The sequence below is a fragment of the Octodon degus genome, unplaced genomic scaffold, assembly GCF_000260255.1.
Source record: "Octodon degus isolate 3935 unplaced genomic scaffold, OctDeg1.0 scaffold00621, whole genome shotgun sequence".
Classification (NCBI taxonomy): domain Eukaryota; kingdom Metazoa; phylum Chordata; class Mammalia; order Rodentia; family Octodontidae; genus Octodon; species Octodon degus.
Genome location: NW_004525197.1, coordinates 1 through 8,395, shown reverse-complemented (window position 1 = coordinate 8,395; position 8,395 = coordinate 1). Strand labels below are relative to the sequence as shown.

At 42.8% G+C, this 8,395-nt stretch overlaps 1 pseudogene; it reads left to right on the top strand.

Moving 5' to 3' along the window:
- Positions 1-5,240, top strand: part of LOC101564984 — a 30,327-nt pseudogene extending 25,087 nt beyond the window's left edge.
- Positions 5,241-8,395: the final 3,155 nt, after the last annotated feature.

The window sequence follows — 8,395 nt, the reverse complement described above, 5'->3', positions numbered from 1 at the left end:
AAACTGTCTCATTGCTATTTGTTTATCAATAAAATTATGGCAAAAAATAAAACAACCCATGTAAAAAAAGAAGTATCTTAGCTATTAAATTAGATATGTTTGAATGAATAAAAATTTAAACTCTCAGAAGTTTGTGTATATAAAGAATGTATGTGCCTAGCTTATGTGCCTAATATTTATTAAAAATTTAGTAATTCAATAAATAGAATTTCAAGGATTATTTCCAGTAATGGAAAAAGAAATTATAAATGTCCATCATATACCTGAATTTTTCCTTGTGGGTATTTATTTTATGATCTTCTAGAGACAACCTAACATTTATGTTAACATATCGAATATCACTGCTGCAGTTCAATTAAAATCAATTTTTCCATTTGTTCTTTATGTATAAATTCTAAAAAAAAATAATCCGGACTATCCATCCAAGTTCAGAAAGATTCCTATGGAATCTAGGGATAGGAGGCTGCTATGAGTAAATGCACTATGGTATTGTTCTCAGAAGTTTGTGTATATAAAGAATGTATGTGCCTAGCTTATGTGCCTAATGATTTATTAAATTATGAAAGTGTAAAAAAAATCTTATGGAGATTCTCAGGAAAATTTCCTTGCTCATCTTCTACATGTAACTGTATGGTTTGACATTGTCATGTTTCCTAGCTCTTCTCCTTTCCCTCTGTTGATTAGTTAGTCCTCGAGGTCCTGCTTTCCTTTTACTTGTATTATACCTTTCTATTTGTATTTCTTCTTTTGAGTTCTTATACTAGAGATACTATAATTAAAGGCACAACTAAAAGGAAAGTAATGAATCAGACCCGAGAAGAGGTTATAGCATTTAAACAGTTCAAAGCGGCTTTAGCCCCTACATCAGACCTCAAAAACTCAGTTGCCATTTCACCCTGTTTCTTAATGAAAACTGACATGTCACCTCAAAGTCATAATTCAGACGGTGGGACTCTGAGAAAGGCCACTTGCCTACCTAAGACTCTCGACTTAGTACCAAAAGGGCGGCCTCCCCATTTGCATGCACTTGCCACCAGCATCCTTTTGATCAAGAAGGCACACATGTCGGCTTTGGGACAGAACCTGACTGCCCAGGGTCCTGGTGCCATTCCTGAGCTCCTCAGTACTCAGGGCCTCCATTGACTCTTGAGCAGCTGCATCATCCAATACCAAGACTGCTTGGTAAGAGTTTTCCTGTTAATATACTTTAAAGCTGGGCTTGCCTGGATGTGTTATAGTGTATTTCATTTACCCAATCTCAATTGCCATCCCAACGAGCCCAGGGGGAGGACTAGGAAGCAGGATCAGGGAAAGAACCCACAACCCTTGTGCCTGCTTGCAGGCATTTTAATCTGCTGAGCTATTTGGCCAGCCCTCTTATGTTTTGAAAGTTTATTCTGTTAATTCTCTTGTTTAGATCTGATATCTATCCATTAATTTTTCCCACAATTTTATTGAGAAATAAGTAGCAATCAGACAGTTTCAAATCAAACTGATCAGAAAATTCGGGACACAACTGAGTTACATGACGTTACAGTACAAGTTCTCATATGCCCTTAATCTTATTTGACAATGGAAGGCTAGGGCCAAAATGTTGGCTTTCCCTTGCGTCCTCCTTTTTCTGTAAGTTTGGTTTGCAAACTTAGGTTGTTAACCTTCCAGAAGAGAAGCTTATTATTATTACCATAAAACCTAGGCTGTTGAGCTTAGCCTCACAATTTGTCTGAATGTCAAACATCTTAGGCATGACATGGAAGAGGTAGTTTTCATAAGATATTGATATGTTGAACGTGAAGTCCCTACAGAATATGACAAAAATTAAAATATATTTTAACAATAGGAATAAAGAATATATATGCTTACACATAAGTCCTGAATTCTAACCATATACAACATTATTGCAGGACAGTCCTGCAACACTGCTTTTCCTGTCTTTTGCCTGCATTCACCACCACCTTCCTTTTTAAACTAACATCTACCTGAGAGACAGCACAGCAGCAAGTGGCATGTCATGACAAGCAACCCGTATCCAGAAGACCAGAATGACAGGCACTCCAAGCACAAAACTACTATTACAAATTACCATCTTCAGTGCATTTGCTAAGTACTCAGGTATCAATATATATATATAGTTAGTCAGGGTGAGAATCTTTAACTGCTAGATTCCAAAATCTTCTGAAGATTCACAGGATCATTGCCTTACCCATCTTGTACATATAACCTTTGGCTTACCTCTGTCATGTATTCTAGCTCTTCTCCTTGCTCTGTCTTCATTGTCTAGTCCTCAAGTTCTTGCTTTCCTTTTGATTGTACTGTACCTTTCTATTTGTATTTTTTTCTGTTGATTTTTATATCAGGGAAACTATACTATATTTAGACAGGTGTGTCTAGTATATTTTATTTATGAGTGTTTGGACAGGATGTCCTGGCTGCTTCCTAGGCTGTGGATGAGTGATGAGAAGGTAACAATGTGCGAAGTACGTATTTAGGAAAATGTTCTATTAAACAGCTTGTAAAGTGTCTCATTGATATTTCTCAATAAAATAAATAAAATAATTTCACTTATGAGTATATATTCAACTGTAATCCACTTAAATATAAAGGCTTCAAGTGTATCATTCTTTATAGCTCTGTAATACTCCAGTGTATAAAAATATCACATTTTTGTCATCCATTCCTCAGGTGACTGTTCTGAACCAGCGGGTCAGTCAACGAGTGTCACCTGGGGGAGCAGCGGGGAATTGAAGAGGGGACAAAGGACAGGAAACGCGATAAATGGAGGCAAGACAAAGATTCTGATCAAGCCTCGTTTATTTAGGGGAGGTTCTGGGTATATATAGGGGGTGATGGAATGAGGAAGTCTCGGCTCTTGGGGTCAGCAGGTATCTAGGCCACGGGGAGGGTGCAACCCCTAGGGCATAGCACGTGATTCCCAGGGAATGGGCAAGGTGAGAAGGGCCATAAACTTGACTCAGCAGAGGAATAGAATGGATACCAGTTATTGGCCTCCAACAGGTGACAAAGATTTACATATCTTAAAAAAGGAATTGATACACATTCACAAGACAAACATGACAGGTATTCAAGCATGGAATTTAAATTACACTTTCCTGCCCTTGATGTAGGTGCTTACATCCCTGGTATCAGCATACAGAGCTAGTCAAGCTGAAAATCCTACACACTAACTGCTATTTTCAAAAAACTGATGGAAATTCTTAGGATTACATCCTTACTTTTGTCAGCATGTTCTCGGGATGAACAGAGGCCTTCCCCAGTGCTCAAAACACTGCAGATGTAGTTCCAGAGGTTCTCATGCAGGATATTATCCTCAAGTTTGGGCTGTCCCAGACTATCCACTCAGACAATGGCCCAACATTATGTCCCAAATCTCTCAACAGGTTGTTTCTAGTGTTGACATCACTGGGCATCTATACATAATTTATCACCCACAGTCCTGTGGGACTAGAAAAGTCAAATGGGCCTTTAAGGGCCCACCTCACAAAACTTATCCTGAAACTGTATGTGCCTCAGCCTCAGCCCCTACCTTTGTCTCTAACTGCACTCAGAACACTTCCTAGGGCATCCACACTCCTAAGTCCCTAGAACACAAACATCAAAAACAAAAAAGTAAATATTTATCCCTTTCACCAAGGTCAAGGTGAAATGACACATTCTGATCATAGACCCCTCCTTGCTTTCCCTCTATTGACTTTTAAACTTGATGACATATATACTCATAAAATACTGTCCTTGTAATATTTTTTCAGATTTCTTCAGTCTTTGATTTGAGCCTCTGCTAATGATGAACACCTAGCTGAGACACCTGGCACTAGCTAGTATATGAGGGTGAATTGTCATCAAGACAACTCTCCTTTCCCCAAATGATGCCCGTGTTCAGCAAGAAGCAGTCTAACAATTATTCTGTCCCTTTCATAACAACCAAACAAATTGAATGATGGGTTCTAGGCCTAGTATGAAGGGCTGAATTACTAGGATGTTCATCTAATAAGGCTGAAGCCCTTCATACAGCCGCTGATCTTCCCAGGGACCACCTCCCCCTTCTTCTCTCACCCAGCCCAGGGTACAATGTACTTTCACCTTCAGTTCCTCAGACATTTCTCAACAAACTCCTAAAACTCCCTCAAACAAAGTCTATTCCGCTGTGTGCCGGGTCTGTGGGGCTTGGAAAGGGCTGTGACCGGAGCCGCCTGCTCGGAGACCCAGAGTGGAGGAGATGCCGTGGACGACCAGGGCTGCCCCTGGTGTAAGACTACCAAATACCGGAACCCCTCCTTGAAGCTGATGGTGAACGTGTGCGGACATACTCTGTGTGAAAGTTGTGTGGATTTACTGTTTGTGAGAGGAGCTGGGAACTGCCCTGTATGTGGCACCCCACTTAGTAAGATTAACTTCAGAGTAGAGCTCTTTGAAGATCCCACTGTTGTCAAAGAAGTGGAGATTCAGAAAAAAGTGTTAAAGATATACAATAAAAGGGAAGAAGACTTTTCTAGTTTAAGGGACTATAATGATTTCCTTGAACAAGTAGAAGAAATTGTGTTCAACTTGACCAACAATGTGGATTTGGAAAATACCAAAAAGAAAATGGACATATACCAGAAGGAAAACAAAGATGTCATTCAGAAAAATAAGTTAAAGCTGACTCGGGAACTGGAAGAATTGGAAGAATCTTTAGAGGCAGAGTGACAGGAAAATGAACAAAGAAGACTGTACAAAAAGAGGAAAAACTGCAGCAGATTCTATAACGGAATAATACGCAGGCCTTTTTAGATGAACTGGAGAGTTCTGATCTCCCTGTTGCTGTGCTTTTGGCCCAACATAAAGACAGATCTGCCCCGTTGGAAGTGCAGCTTGACAAATCCAAACCTCTGAAGCCAGTCACGTTTTCCACAGGCATCAAAATGGGTCAACGTATTTCACTGGCACCTATTCAAAAACTTGAGGAAGCTCTATATGAATACCAACCACTGTAGATAGAGACATCTGGGCCTCCAGTTCCTGAGCTTGAGATGTTAGGCAGACTTGGGTATTTAATCCACGTCAGAGCTGCTTCTCCACAGGACCTTGCTGGAGGCTATATGTCTTCCCTCGCATGTGACAGAGCACTGCAGGATGCATTCAGTGGGCTTTTCTGGCAGCCCAATTAACCTTGATTTTGCTATTTATAATATTTGGACCTTGGAGCTAAAACCTGAGCCAGGGGACTAGAAAAGTAAAACAAGCTTGTAAAATGATAGCCATATGCAGCTTCACAGCAGTACTATCTCTTGCAACTGTGTTAATGTACTTACAGAGAAAATTTCAGAACTAAGATGAGAAGTATAGGGGATGCTTGTTTGTGAAAGATTTATTTTTTGCTTAAATTTTTTCTGAGCCAGATTAAAGCAGTGAGCCTAATCCAATGAAAGAAAAGAATAATCTATGTATGGATGTTTAAGGTCCACAGACTAGTAAAATCTTTTTCAAAATAAAGCTAAACTTTATAGTTAAAAAACAAAACAAAACAAAACAAAGTCTATTAATACCTCACATTCTTTGTCTTAGGTCAGATGATCTATCTGCCGCAACTGGCCTCAATCCTCTCCATGTCTTTGGAGTAGACAAAGGCTTCTTTTATCTTTCCTGTCTCTTTACTGTGCTGCTGAAATCCCTGTTAGCCATTGACTTGAATACTTTTTTCATTGTCAACATATCTGTAAAGTGTGCCCTGAACAATGCTTTGTTTCCTTCAATTCGGAGCATTCTATATTATCCTCTTCGTGCTCTCCAAATGTTTTCCAACTTTTTGAGATTTCTTGCTAGATTCATGCATTGTTTATAATTTTTGTTTGTTTGTTTATTGACACAGACTGTAGGTATACAATTCGGTCAGCCCTGGATCTCACTTTGTACCCCAGGCTGGTCACAAAGTCTTAGCAATCCTCTTGCCTCAGGCTCTTGAGTGCTGAGACTGCAGGTGTGCACAACCAGGCAGAGCCTGCTTCATTTACATAGTCAGTCTATTGCTCTCAATTAGAGTCTGAGTTTGGAAACTAGATAAGAATTTGGTCCACTATAAAAACATATTTAAAACACAAAAGTTGAGAATGCATGGCACACCCAGCCCCAACCCCAATGCAAGCTGAGATTGTGAGCTGGGGAAGGCCACAGAAACCCCACAGTGCCCACCTAATACCTTGTGGGAGAGCTGGAGGAAAGTGTGCTCATCTTGCTCAGGTCCCTGGGCCATTCCGATTCTCCATGCTGACTCCACTTGTCTGGATTTCTCCCAGCAGCTGGGCACAGTGATTCAGGGGAGGCCATGATGCCCTTGCCTGTTCCTCTCACTGTGAACGGTGCCCACAACTGAGAAGGGATCCCACCAGCTGATCACTGAGGGAGCTCCTGTGAGTGTACAGCAATCCTTACCTGACACCAATTTCAGTTAAGGCACAGAAAAAACAAAACAAAACAAAGAAGTGTCTACTGCAGGGTGACTTGGTGGATGGCAACATCCTAACCCTAAGGGAAAGGGTACCAATCTGGGACTGAGGATGCCTCGATTGAAGCAGACACAGTGATCAACCTGTTGACACAGAGGATCCGAAGGGAACGAGACAGTGTCACCCATGTGGCCCTTCTCCAGCTTTTTCTCCCAGCCCATATGAGCCCTGCAGAGCCTGTGCACAGCATGAGCTACACAAGTCCTCAGCACCAAGCACATGACCAATGCTGGGAAAGCCACTGAAGAGATAACACTCGGCATGGGGCAGGGCTCCAAGCCCAGGAATCAGTGACATACCTACTCCCACAGGAAAGCTTAAACTGCTTGTAACACTAGGCAGAGATAGGCTTGAAGCCCAGGAGCTGGAAGGAGTGAGTCCTGCTGGGGTGATGCTCCCAGATCATAGGGAGCCGTGGAGCTCCTCTCTGGCTGGAGAACGATGACTACCATGCAGGACCAGCCACCCCGCGCTGGGAGAGCAGAAATGTAAAGCACCGAGCCTAACTAACATCTTTGAATCCTGATCTTGAGGAGCAGTGGCCTTGTTCCCCCTCCATAAATGCACACACACACACACACACACACACACCTCTTGCTTTATTCACAGGACAGGTGCCTAGGCTGCCACATAATGGCTCTATCTTGTACTGACAACTCTTTCTCAGTTCTCAAGATTCAGCCTGTCCTCTTAGACCAGTGTGTAACTCACTAGCAAAGGACTGCAAAGTGCCCAGCCTGGCACCTGTCGGGCCTTCAGGGCTCACTTTGTTAGCCAGCCCTGAGTGCCTAGAGCCTGCACAGCACTTGAAGGCTCCTGAGATTCTAGGAGAAGCATACAGGGTGTGTGCTTTGGCCCAGGAAGGTGCCTTTTCAGAAGTCTACCTTCAGTACAGTGGGCACGTGGGAAGTGCTCGCCCTGCTCCAGCCTCCTCTCCTTGAGAGCTTAAGCAAACCAGGTGCAGGCTCTGTGACTCTGGCCCTCCCCAGAGACGCATTTGGGGCACAATGAGGCAATTTCTCTCAGACTGTGATGGCTCACTGTGAAGGCCTAGTCTCCTGACCTAAGGATATTTGCAGGTGAGGAGGGTGGCCTGTTGGGTGCATTTGCCTCCCCCAAAGTAAGAGTACAAGGCCAGGAGGAAGCCCTGCACACACTGCACCTCATTTTGCTCTCAGATGCCCACGCTACCTATCTGCCAGTCTTGGGGCCACGTAGGCCTTCTATACTCTGACACTCCTTAGCTGGATTCAGGAGCCAGACCACCAGATGCCTGAAACTCACTGCTGTGTTTTCAAACAAGGTGTGTGTCTGAGCAAGAGCTGTTCTTGGGATTTTTGCTTATTTCAATAGGCAAAGGTCGTTTACTTCTCCAACTTTAGTTTTTTTAGCTGCAATGCCCCTGACCCTGTCAGTGGAGACAAATATAACTGAAGATTAAGGAAATAAATAACCCCTGGAAGACAGTCTCTTTGCCCAAAGCATCACCTTGACCAATGACTCACTAACACTAAGGGCTGGCACAGATTGAACCTTTGCATCGCTGCCCTGGGATATATTGTACCATGCCAAGCATAGTGTTTCTGGGGTAGCGCCAGGGTTGCAGAGCCAGATCTGCCCAACACACGGGCCTCTTTTTAGGAATGGTGTGGGGACTTAGGAAGCTCCAGTGCAAAAGAACTTGAAGAAGTGACCTCAAAGACACTTCTTAAGCTTTCAAATCATATGCCTCTGGATGGAAACTAAATGGCCAAGTCCATGCCTTACCTCTGCCCACGATCTAAAGAAAGCATCCTCAGGGAAGTGAAGTGAAGAAGATGCTTCCTTTGCCATCCAGGGAGGGCTCAAAGTCACTGTACCCTCCATGCCATTCCCCTGCCCGCCCATGTGAGACT